A 14,005-nucleotide genomic window follows, 5' to 3' on the forward strand; every position below is an offset into this window, starting at 1 on the left:
TATTTGAATGTTGTTTCTCACATTTTCCTGGAAGGATAACACATCTTCAGAATTTTAATGTCCACGAAGAATGACTATGTCTGGTAAACATTGTGAAAAGGAAGAAAAAAATAGTCAAAAGAAAATCTTTGCCTTGAGTCTGTCCCATTATGTACTATCAGAATAAATAGTTGAATAGGTGCAGATGTTTGAGAGATAGATGGATGATTGGGGATTGGGGAGAAAAGAAAAGGCAGGGGAATAGCAATCAACAGAAAATTATAGTATTTCAGTAACCGCATTCTGTTTTCTCTTCATTACATTATACTTCATGTGATTCTTATTGCTTCTGTTTACTAGCCACAGTTGGAATGGTGGGATGCACTTACTTAATCCTAAAAGTTACCTAAACTGGTGTCTCCCAATTCACATATGCCATTTCCATGAGCCTGTAGAGCCCAAGGGTCTTTTATCCACCACAGCCAGTTTTGCTTTTGTGGTTTCATGCTACAAGATCAGCACCACAGGATAATATCTGCCTTATTAGAACATAATGTTCTATATATGGTTTTAAGAAAAATTTTCCTGAAAATGTTTATTCATCCCAAGATAAGTTTGAATTTTCCTAAAGTTGAACACTCATTTTCCAAAAAGCTGGCAATTCAAATTCAGAATAATTAGATACGTCAGGGAATTCCTTAGGAATGTAACTTGTTTGGAAAAGAAAATGTGAGTAGTTATTTTCTTTTAAAAAGAATGTAAATTAAATTCATTAGTAGCCATAAAACTATTATAACATAATACCAAAAAAATTAAGAATTATCTATAAATAAATAGGGTATTTTTTTCAATTTGCTCATTATACAAATTGAAACAATTGGTAATGCTAATAATAGTCAATTATTTTATCCATTCATAAAAATGATGTTTCTAGTTTCTCTCATCAAATTCTGCTGCTCAAGTTGTTTTCTGATTATTCCTTTGATACAGAACCTTCATATCCCCCCAATTTATTGTCCATGTAACCAGATCTATGTGTGACATAAATTACAAATCATACACAGTGAAACTTATACCATTGATGGAAAGCTTATACTGGTGACCCTATAAGCATCATACTTTAAGCAATATGAAAATGATTACAACAGCCCAGCCAAAAGATCAATGAAATGAGTAAAATTATGAAAATAATAATAAATATTTATTGATCACTTATAAAATGCCAGATCTTTTGATGAGTGTTTTATATGCATTAGCTCATTTGAAACTTACCATCATCTTCAAAAATACATACTATCAATAACTCACTTTATAAATGACAAAACTAAAGGTGAGAGGATAAGTAACTCACCCAAAGTCTGCAGCTAGTAAGTGACTAAGTAAAGACCAAACCTTAAATCTGGTTCCTGAGCCTACATTCTAACTGCATCATGTTAGTTCCCACACCACACTTCAACTTGAATTTCTGTATGGATCTTAGTTTTTAGAGAACACAAGAAGATACTTGTCATAGCATTTTCCATTGCTAAGGGATGTAAAGGATGAAATTCTCCAAATCCTTAACTGGTCTGAGGAACTAGAGTATCAAAAGTTAGATGACTTTTGTGTTGTAGGCGTGTAGGCATATATCCCAACGTGAGTTTATTATGTCTGTAACTGGTATCTACCATTCAGGGTAAGACTTTGGCAAATCCAATCAATAGAAGTCATTTTAAGAAAAATAGTTTAATTGTCAAATAAAAATTGGACATATTTACGGTATACAATGTGATGATTCAATATACGTATATATTGTGAAACAATTACCACAATCAAATGCACCATCCATGCTGTGCATTAGATTCTCACAACTTGTTCATCTTCTGAAAGTTTGTACCCTTTGACCAACATCTCCCCATTTCTCCTATACTCTAGCCCCTGGCAACCACCATCCTACTCCTCCTTCTAAAAGTTTGACTTTTCTAGATTCTGCATATAAGTGATATCATATAATATTTGTCTTTCTGTGTTTGACTTATTTCACCTAGTGTAACATACTCCAAGTTCATCCATGTTGTTGCAAATGGCAAATAGCAAAATAGTTCTTAATCATTAAAATTGAGTATTTTATTTCATTAACGTATTTCTTATCAATTATGTTGAATGTGTCACATTTTGGGTATCCTTAAAGCTCAAAATTTATGTAGTTCGCATCTAACTTTGAAGTGTTTTTAAATGAATAAATCATAAAAACTTTAAATAAAATAACTGATCCTATGCAGTGAACAACTATCATAATAGTAAACAAAAAATCATGGTTAACATTGACTGAGAATTTATAATGAACCAGAAGTTAAGCATATTACATGTGTTATCTCATTTATTCCACAGAATAAGCTTAATAATACAAGTACTTCTCTTATTGCCATTTTATGGATGAAGAAACAGAGTTTTGGGGGATAATGCTTAAGATTACACACTCAATAAGTGTCAGAGTTGAGAGTCCAACCCCCATCAATCAGATACCAGTCCATGGCCTTACCTGTCAAATTATTTTTTTATCTAGTGGTGGTTCCTAGAATTTGTTCACTTGATCTGATATTTCTCTGAGGTTGCAGACTTTGTGATGTCTGTAAATCTGAGTTATTTGGTTATTACTAACTTTGCTAGCACCAGTTTTTATCTAGACTTTTATGCAATAGTAGTGGGAGCAGAAGCCTGTCTCAAATTTTTACATCCATAGGTTTACCTAAAAGTAAAACCTGATGGAAAAAGATTGTAATTTCACATCATGTTTCCCTCAAGTGTAGTTCTACTGCCCAAAGTAACTGAGCATTCATTTTTTAAAAAATTATTCCTTTCCAATGCCAACTGGCATTATTAAAGTCATCAGTGGGTATAATAAATCTCTACTTTCTTATAATATTATCACTGGACTAATTTTGGAAGGAGAGAATCAGAGCCAAATAAGTTAAAAGAAGCCAGATTCCCTCCCGAAATTTAAAGATATCTTCTAATTTCATGCCTCAACAGTGTTGGTAAACATAATTACCTGCACTGTTTCTTGGAAACATTCAAAGTTTCATTTGTAACTAATGCCAAAGTTTTTTGGGAAAATTCTAATTTTTCTTAGAAAAGAGAAACTTTTTTTCAAAGTAGCATTCAATGTCATGCTTTTTAATCATTTATATCCATAAGATTTGCTCATCACTAAATGAGGCTACAGTGCATGTCAGTACACTTTTTCCATCCCAATTTTGCTGTGCCTTTGGCAAACACATGCCAACCATAGCTTCATTTCCGAAATTCAGCGTTGCTTCTGCAGACTACAATGGGAAGAGGTGGTTACAGGGTTACAGTTAAGGGGAGGGGGCAGGGATGGGGGAGAGAAATCAGCTTCTTTGAATTGATGGTTGACAGAAACTCTTCTAGGTTGGTAGGAGCAATCTAATAGATTTATTTAGCGGAAGCTGAATAATTTCATAAAATTTTACCTTGTTTTTAAAATTAGATATCTATGAGCATCTAATCTAACTGGAACTTGTTTTTTGGTTTGTTTGTTAGTTTGTTCGTTTGTTTGTTTTTTGAGGCGGAGTCTTGCTCTGTCACCCAGACTGGAGTGCAGTGGCACGATCTCTGCTCATGCAAGCTCTGCCTCCCGGGTTCACGCCATTCTCCTGCCTCAGCCTGCCGAGTAGCTGGAACTACAGGCGCCCGCCACCACGCCTGGCTAATTTTTTTGTTGTTGTTGTATTTTTTTAGTAGACACCAGGTTTCACCGTGTTAGCCAGATTGGTCTCAATCTCCTGACCTCGTGATCCACCCACCTCCGCCTCCCAAAGTGCTGGGATTACAGGCGTGACCCACCGCGCCCAGCCTGGCACTTGTTATTAATAAAAGTTTTGAAAGGGAAATTTCCTTGGAAAAGATAACCCATAAATTTAATTTCATATCCCTTCAGTGATATGGGCAGCACATCAAAACTGTGTCCTATGTTTAATATAATATAATGTGACAGAGTATGACACAATTCAGTTTTTAAAGGGAAAAAAATGCCATTTCCACAAGACTCTAATGACAATTTGGGCTTTTTCATTCCCACTGAGAGGTAACAACATATAGTTAATTGTTTTCAAACACCTAGAAATTGGAATGAATTTTTTTCTCTTGATAACTAGACTAATAGTGGTAATGGTAAAATGGAGCATGTGAAGCTTTGAAGGTACTTCAGAGTAAGCACTGGATAATAGCATCATCAACATTAGTTCTGTTTGCCTTTATTGTAATATTACTTTCAAGAGCTACCTAGTTCACATAAAAGTGAAAATAGCTATAGGAAAATCAGGGTTGCACAGTTATAGTTATTAATAACTTTAGAATCAAATTGGTCTTTGGTGATAACACTCGAGTTTTTTCATTCCCAGGAGCTGCAATTAAACTTGGATCTACTCAAAGGGATCCCAACATCCTACCATATTTTTGTGTTCAGTGCTTTCATTCTCCATAATGCTTAAGGTTGGACTAAACAAATACTGAGTTGATTCTGCCACTGAATCTAACCAATCTGGGGTAACATTGCTTTCCAAACTGATACAAAAAGAGATCCATAAATATTCTATTACTAAAGAAGAACCCCTTTTCCATAGCATATCAATAACAGGATTTTTGCCATCACCTTGGTCTACATTTTGAAAAGGAAATAATTATCAAGCAATTTTTTTCTAAGTGTTCACAGGTGAGTATGATCTAATTATGCTTAGAAATTCAAGCATCACCAAATCTGGTACTAAAGCCTGGGGACAGAGGGAATGGTAGCAAGTGACAGATGCTCTGTAAAGAAAAGGAAAGTGGGATTAAGTCGTCAAGGGCATGGTAAGACTTATTAAGGAATTTGGAATTTTTCCTGGAGGTAATGGAGAGTGGCATTATTGTAGAAAGACAACTTTATCTGTGGAGAGGAGGACATGTGGGAGAGAGAAAATGTAGGTGTGCATGAGAAGCCATTAAAGTTGTCTAATGCATGTATATTTACAGCAATTAACTAGTATGTTTCTACTTGATACTAGTGTGTCTCTACTTTTTTCAAGGGCTACTTAATTTGATAATACTAGATGATTAAGGGTAACTTAGAAATTTGGCTTCAGAAACTTCATATTTCTAGGCTAACATCTACATTTGTAGTGGATGTAAGAATATTGCCTCAGTTAATTTTGTTTAAGATATTTAAAGAGAGGATGTGGCTTACTACATTCTGGCTAACAAATAAAAAAGAAGACAGTGATTAATGAGGATATTCTGGAAATGACTGTTTAGGCTGCATTTCACATGCAATTTTGCAGAAAAGTTGCATCTCAAGGTCTACTATTCATGGACCCCATCTGCCTCTCACTTTTAGCTTTGAGCCATCAACAAAGAAGATAGACTTATTTTTATTCAATTTGAATGCATTTTTTTCCTGATTGTAAAAACAACAACAACAACAACAAAAAAAAAACACTGTTTTGAGAAAATAGGAAGTACAAAAAGATGTTGAAGGACAAGGCATAATAATCCATAAACTGTCATGGAGCAGTAAGTTCTGCTAATATTTGAACAAACTTTCTTATAACTTTTTATTTTGCAATTATTATATATGCACAGGAAGTTTCAATGATACAGTACCAAACAGCATCATGTATTTTTCTCTCCGTTCCCCCAATTTTTGCATATTAAGTGATTATACTACAAAATCAAAACCAGGAAATTTACATTGGTACAACGTGCGCAGCTTGCTCTGTGACATATTATTACATATGCAGACTCCTATAATCACCACTGCAATCAAGATACAGAACTATTCCATCACGGCAAAGATCTCTCTCATTCTACCCCTTTATAGTCACATTCACCCTTCCTTACCAACCCCAACCTCTGGTAACTTATACTGCGTTCCCCATTTCTGTAAGTTTTGCGTTTCAAGAGTGTACTATAGGGTTGAATCATAGAGTATGAGGCCTTTCAAAAATGCCTTTCTTATTGACTCAGCATAATATCCTTGAGATCTATCCAAGTTGTTGTAGGTAATAGTTCACTGCTTTTTGTTGCTAAGTAATAATCCATGGTATGGATGTACCACAGTTGGTTTAGCAATTTACTTTTTGAACGACATTTTTATTGTTTCAAGTTTTGGGGTATTACATATAAAGCTGCTAAGAACACTCATGTGGCAGTTTTCTGTGGATTTTTTGTTGTTGTTTCTCTGGCATAAATGCCCAGTAATACAATTGCTCAGTCATGTGGTAAGTGTATGTTTGGTTTTTAAGAAACTGCCCTACTCATTTCCAGAGTGGCTGTACCATTTCGTGTTTCCACCTGCATTGTATGAGAGATCAAAGGTTTCTGCATCTGTGTCAGTATTTGGTGGTATCATTATTCTTTTTTAGCCATGCTTATAGGTATGTGGTGATGTCTCATTGTGGTTTTAATTTGTATTTTATTATCGTGTAGTGGTATTGAACATCTATTCATGTGCTCATTTGTAATCCTTATCCTCTTCCATGAAAGGTGTTTTCATGCCTTTTGCCTGTTTTCTAATTGGGTTGTTTACTATTAAGAGTTCTTCACATAGTCCAGATACAAAGGCTTTGTCATATAGGTGGTTTTCAAATATTTTCTCCTAGTCTGTGGCTTGTCTTTTCATCCTCGTTATAGGGTTCATCATAGAACAAAGATTTTAGAAGTTGATGAAATTCAATGTATCAATTTTTTCATATTATGAATTGTGCTTTTGGTTTCATGTCTAGCACTCTTCAATAAGTCCTAGGTCATGAAGATTTTCTCCTATTTCTTCTAAAAGTTTTATAGTTTTACATTACACATTTACATATTTAATGCATTTTGAGTTAATTTTGTATAAAGTGCAAGGTTTAGGTTCAATTTTTTACTATGGATATTCAAATGCTCAAGCAGCATTGCTGGAAAGACTATCCTTTCCTCATTGAATTGTTTTGCACCTTTGTACAAAAATAAAAATCTGTTGGCCATACTATGTGAGTCTGTTTCTGTGTTCCTATCCTGTTTCATTATCTATGTTGTCTGTCCCTCTGCCGGTAATGCAGTTTTGATTACTGTAGTTTGAAGCTGAGTAGAGTGATTCTTCCCACCTACTATTTTTTCAGAATCATTTTAGCTATTTTAGTTCCTTTGTCTTTTTATTATAAATTATAGAATAATCTTGTCTATATCTACAAAAATATTGCTGAAATGTTGACAGAAATTGCATTACATAAATTGGAGAGAGAATTCACATCTTTAATATGCTGAGTCTTCCAATCTATAAACATGGTATGTCTCTCCACCTATTTAGATCTTTGATTTATTTTATCAGCACTTTATAATTTTCATTATATAAGTCCTGTACATGGTTTTTTAGATTTATACCTAAGTATTTCTTTTTCCCCAGTGATTATAAATGATATTGGTGTCCAATCCATTTGTGCTGCTACAGCAAAATACCTAGGACTGAGTAATTCAGAAAGAATAGAAATTTATTTCCTCACAGTTCTGGATGCTGGGAAGTCCAATATCAAAGTGCCAGCAGGTTGAGAGTCTGGTGAGGGCCAGGTTTCTGCTTCCAAAATGGTACCCTGGCTGCTGTGCTATGTCCTCACATGACAGAAAAGATGGAAAGTTAAAAGGGGACAAACTCATTCCATCAAAATTTTTGGTAAGGAACTAATCCCAGACATGACAGGAGAGCCTTTATGGCCTAATTGTCTCCTAAAAGCCCCCCTCTTAATATTATTGAACTGGGGATTAAGTTTGAATATGAATTCTGGAAGGAACACAAGGATTAAAATCATAGCAATTAAATTTTTAATTTTAATTTTCATATATTCATTACTAGGATATAGAAATACAGTTGTTTTCTGTCTGCTGATTTTTATCTTATAATCTTGCTAAGCTCATATCTTAGTTCTAGGAGTTTTTGGTAGATCCTTTGGGATTTCCTAGGTGTAACTTGTAACCTTGCTAAGCTCATTTATTACTTTTAGGAGTTTTTGGTAGATTCTTTGGGATTTTCTAGGTACACTTTATGCCATTTTCAAAGTCGGATGGTTGTGTCATTTGTCTTTCTCATTTGTATGCCATTTATTTTCTATTTTGCCTTTTCTTTGCTGGATAGAGCTTACAGTACTGTGTCAAATTAAGAGTAGTGAGAGTGAATATCTCTGCTTTGTTCCTGATCTTGCTGGAAAAGCAGTCTTTGACTGTTAGGTATGACATTATCTCTCAAGTTTTTTATTGTAGACATTATTTCTCAAGTAGAGGAAGTTCTCTTCTATTCCTAATTTTCCATGTGTTTTTCATCATGAACAGGTGTTGGATTTTGACAAATGCTTTTTCATTTTTTATTGATTGGTATGCTTGGGTAATTTTTCTTTATTAGCCTGTTCAGTGGATTACATCAGTTGTTTCAAGAACTATTTTTAAAATAAGGTATTGGCTAACTATAATCCCCTCTTCTATTTCTTCTCCATCTTTTTCTCCAAGTCTTGATTTTCTGCTTGATTTTCTTCCCTATAAAATATCATGACTGCCCCTGCCTGCTGCTTCCCATCTTATTTTCTTTTCCCTTACCTTATCTATTGCTCCTCTCTCTCTATTCTCTTCCCATTACAGTTTATCCACTGGAGTGTGGAGTCCAGACTGTTACCTTCTCCCATCCTCAAAATTGGCTTGAAAAACTTTATTATTACTTCATCCAATCAAGATGAATACAATTCCATTAGCAAAGCATATTGAGCCCTTCTGGCCCATCCACATTTCTGTCCAGGGGCACCAACGAACTGCTTCTCATTTTTTTCATGCAACAGTCAAGTTAGACTCTTATGGGACATTGCATGCCTCTCTGGAGCTTTACATGCTCTTCTCGCTCCCTGAAATGGCTCAAAACCCCCTCTCTTCTGGTATCTTCCATTTTCCCAGGCATAATTAATCATTACTACACATGTCCCTTCTCTTTGTGATTTTAAGTTCTTCAAAAGCAAAGACTATGTTATATCCATCATGGTACTGCTAGAGTGCCTCTCAGAGTACCTGACAATAGTATGAATAAGAGCAGCTAACATTTCTTGAGTGCTTGCTATGTGACAGCTAGTTTTCTAAACACTTTGCATGGGTTTTCTCATTTAGTCTTCATAATAGCCCCATGAGAGATATGTTATTATCATCTCTATTTTATAAATGATGAAACTAAAAGCTAGGGTAGTAAACCCAGGCAATCTAGCACTGTAACTTTTTACCAAGGGAACATATTGTTTGCTAATTACAAATACACTAAACTTTTATTGTATGAAATAAGTAAATGAATAAATGACATCCATAAGGGTTACTATAAGTTTCTTAGGAAATAAAGAGAGCTTTGCAGAAAAGAATTAATGGCAGCAGGATGTTTAGCTAAGTTACTTCCAGGTATTTCTAAGTTTTGTGGTATCCAAATGTCAGTAATAGGAGACTGGACTCAAACAAATCTGCATTCAAATTATTTGCCACTTAATAGCTCAATGACTTTGTCAGAATTTCATAATTATTATAAACCATATTTTCCCTAAGAGTAAAAAGGGGATAGATTCAACTTCATAGGTTTAGTGTAAAGATTAAGTGAAAAAAAGTCAAAAGGCATGAATAATATAGCACAGTTCATGGACAGCCCCTACCTGACATTTGCTTCCATTCTTCTACATTTTCTCCAGGCACTCATGTAGATTCCCTGGACTGTCTTTCTCTCTGCCCCCATTTTTGATGGTATTTTTGTCATTTTGTCCACAATTCTATACATTAATTGTTCCTTTGACTTGATTCACCTAAATCTCAAAGTTTCTTGCTTATGGAACTACCGTTTCTGACACAGATGTCACCATCCTACCTTGCGGTCTGATTTGCTGAGGGTTGTCTTTTGGCCCTGCTGCTTAATCCTCTCATTCCCCTGAAAGTAAAAGCAAAACAAACAAACAAAAATATGATACATCTGGAAGACTTATCTTGATTTAGGCATAAATAAGGGCTTGAAAGAATGATTCACTCTGTTATCTGACCTTAGCTAGTGACTAACTAGCACTGAGATCAGGTTGCTACTAATAAAGACTGGCAAGACCCCTGGGTCAGGATACATATTTGCCAGGCAAGTTTTCTCTCCTAACTCGTCTTTATTTAGCCCTCTCATAATACATAGCTCAAATACCACTTATTCTCTATATCCTTGCCACATATTCATAACTACATTTAGTGTCTCCCTTTTCTGAACCACTTCACATCTACCTCACTTACACTCCGTATTGGAATACTATTCTACTTGTTTTACTTCCCTATTAAAATGCATATTCTTGAGGGTTGTTGTATCATCTTTGTACCAGTTCAGTGCCTTATGTAGTATATTGCGTGAGTATTTAGTGGGTTACAAGTAAATATTCACTCACTGAGTGAACTAGACAGACATTTTTTAGAATCTGACCTGAGAGTATGAAACTCCATGACTTGTATGTATACCCCATTTAAAAAATTAGATAAAAATATGAAAGCCATTTCTTTGACCTATTATTCCAGGATAAGAGTGGAAACCTAAAATGGTCTCTAAGTATCCTTTGTGTCACCTCACTCTTTAGTCTTCCAGTGGAAGCCTTTTTTATAGCTCTCAGTAGGCAATTGTACACTTTATTAGGAGCAGCCACAATGAAGGTGGATGAAGTGAGCGAGGTCTGGCTCATACTGCCTTTCTGTTTCATTTTAGTACAGAATTGTATAGGCTTAGGTCCAGAACACACAAGCACTGCAGCAGAGGAAGACATTCATCTCCTTACTCTATTGTTACTGTTGAAATGGCTTACTTGTCCTAGCACTTAAGTACTGCAGTGATGGATGTTTCCCAAACATACAGTCATCTCGATGTCATAGACAGAATTTTGTCTCTCTTTTGGAAAAAAGTTAAAATTTCCTAGAATATTGGTCTTTCAAAGCCACCCTTCAGTGAGCATTTAATTAAAAGTTGTCTCACAGTTTGTCTGTGGCTCCTAGGAGCAGGGCTATATTAGCATTTCCATAGACTCTGTTTACACTGAGCTTACCAAGACAAAAACTTCACCAATTTTATAATCTTCCACAGCTTCTAAAATAATCTTCTTCTGAACAAGATGAATCATTCTTGACAAATCAGATCCTTCTCTTTTTCTCTCTCTTCCCAATCTTGCTCCTTTAAGCCTAGAAACCTATTAAGTACTGTACTCAAGAATATAAAGTCCTGTGTCTTCTCCATTTCCTGTTATTTTCTTCCCTTACTGAAGTCTGCTGAATAAATAAATTCTGTCTACCACAAACTTATAGATATGGTTTTTTAAAAAAACCCTATACTTGGAGTATACTGCTTAGTCATTGTGGAGGACGTAGTTTGAGTATGGAGAAACCTTTTGTGAAATTAATGTGGGAAGAGTGGTGATGAAAATCAGTAAGACTGGAGTTGGCAGGCAGGGCTGTTTGGCAGAAGAATACTATTAAAGGAGACTGAAGACTTAGGTTCAAGTCTCTTTTCTCCTACTAAAAAATAAGGCAAATTTTAAAACCACTTTGCACTTCAGTTTTTCATCTTTTAAAAAAGTGATCCAATTCTTTGCTCACTGCACAAATATTCGTATCACAGTTTGAATGATGTTATTTTCCACGTCCCTTCAGGCATAAAATTTTATATCAACTATACCAATGAGATCTCTTATTAAACAAGGTGTGAGATAAAACTAATACTCACATGAAAACCTGATTAACAGATATTTTAAGTTGAAAGGCAAATCTGAAAAGAAAATCCTTTTGTGTCATATCTTCTTATTTTCTTTTTCTAGTTCTCTATTTCCAGTCCCATTTTTCTTACCCTAGCCTCTCGATCATGCCAGTAATGTTGATATGCTGACCTCCACACTCTACTACTAAGTATCTGTTTGACCCCATTAATTCTCTGATGCTCTTCGTTCCTCCATAGTTCCTGTCATCTAAAGATATTTAATTTATTTTAATGGCTTTCTCCTCCACTCCTACACACACACACACACACACACACACACACACACACACCCCTACTACAACCCCCATTTCTCAAGCCCTGATGCTAAGGAGGGATGATGCTGGATAAGAGCCAGATGCCCTAGGTAATGGCAAGTGGTGAGGAAGGCGAAGGCGAGGAATAAGGTCTAAAGCTTGCTGGTGGGCTGCTTTTATGCAGATGACGATTATACTTCTCTGAGAGCGATGCTACAGAATTCGCAAGATTTGCTGTTGACTTGGGGGTGTGGAGCACATTTGCAGAACAGTTTGGGCGTTTATAATCTCAAAACAGCAGTTAATAAGACCTGGCTCTCAGGCATCAAGATATATATTTAATACTAATTCTTGCTGAAATTTCTCAAAAGGAAATATCACCTACTTGAGAATAGAGGACACTTTCTCTGAATCATTCTAAGAATAAAAATTTAAAAAAAAATTTATTTTGAGAAATTCACAGACCTACTGGACTGGGAAGAGAAATGTATCTTTTGCATTTTGGAAAATGTTGAGTTATCAGTAGAGACTTGGTCCCCTGTTCCTGTGTTATGAAGAGCCAGGATTTTTGGTTTTAGTCGTGTTCATTAGATGCTTCACTGAAACTATGACCTTCTACCTTACTTTGACAATAATGTTTCACTGGGTCTTTAAATAGGCTATTAAATTAGCCTACATTTATTCATGGTAACTTATTTCTCCTAGTCTTTTATTTCCCACTGTGAAATTTTTGTTAGCATGATTAATGTTTTTGAGCTCTTCAAAAGATCTTATAGAGGAAAAAAATCACAAATTATTATTGATTCCTCATTTGAATTCACACTGTATTCATTTGGGTCATTGTTTCATGTAGTATTATTATGTATTATTGTGTCAGAGCTTGTTAGTGGGCCATACACAAGGTAGTGATCAATAGTTCAATGTCAGCCTTGGAGGGTATATTGAATAAATTTTTTCCATAAGTCAGCATTGGTCTTAGATTCTAATTAACATTTTCAGTGTTGATTTGAAGTATGGAATAGGGAGTAAGCTTATTAAATATGCAGATTACTGTATATTGAGTAGGGGTGATTATTGACTAGAACTACACTGTAAGAATGTTTAAGGACCTTTACAAATTAAACAAGGTGATTAGAAGTACAATGAAGTTTAATAGGGACAAATATGTGATGATTCACTCAGAGATGGAAAAAACAATGTGTGTGTGTATATTTGTGTATGCCTGTGATAATTTCAGCATAAACCATCTGTCAATTATAAATTTGAAATATGGCATTAGTGTTTATTTTTTAAATGACCCTGCTGCATGTAAGTTGTTCAAGTCTTGTAAAGATTACCATGACCTACTTAGAAGGTTCACAAATTATGCAAAAACTAAAATATAAGAGAAAAAAATGGTTTAGTTAATAACAGTCTAAAAATGGAAGTAGCATATCTTATAGATAACAACTAAAATAATTTAGTAATTAACTTGACAAAGAGAAGGCTAAAGGAGGAAAATGAAAAATAAGTGTTTTATTACACAGAGAAATATTATACTAGAGGTGCTATGCAGCCATTGTCCATTTTCATTGAGAACAAAATAGTGTTTTCTGTGAAATAGGAGATTTGGGGGCTAAGCACAAGTAGGGACTCCCTTGGTTAAGTTTTCCAAGTCACTAAAGTACCTTATTAAAACAAAACATGAAGTCAGTTTTAGAAACTGGTTTATGTGCCTTAAGGTACCTAATCACATTATGTAATGTCTCTGGTAACTCTTTCAACTCTCTGGTGTTATGATTATTTTAGTATGTTTTTGTTAACACCATTCAAAAGTCTGAAAAAAACAACCCCATCAAAAAGTGGGCAAAGGATATGAACAGACACTCCTCAAAAGAGGACATTTATGCAGCCAACAGACACATGGAAAAATGCTCATCATCACTGGCCATCAGAGAAATGCAAATCAAAATCACAATGAGATACCATCTCACACCAGTTAGAATGG

At 34.9% G+C, this 14,005-nt stretch overlaps 1 protein-coding gene across 1 annotated transcript in view; it reads left to right on the forward strand.

Annotated features, from left to right (window-relative positions):
- GRID2 (glutamate receptor, ionotropic, delta 2) overlaps positions 1 to 14,005 on the forward strand; it is a gene marked incomplete at its 5' end in the record, with an annotated part of 361,187 nt that overhangs the window by 71,083 nt on the left and 276,099 nt on the right. The window lies entirely within an intron of this gene.

Source organism: Mandrillus leucophaeus, unplaced genomic scaffold (genome assembly GCF_000951045.1).
Source record: "Mandrillus leucophaeus isolate KB7577 unplaced genomic scaffold, Mleu.le_1.0 Scaffold1566, whole genome shotgun sequence".
Taxonomy (NCBI): Eukaryota; Metazoa; Chordata; class Mammalia; order Primates; family Cercopithecidae; genus Mandrillus; species Mandrillus leucophaeus.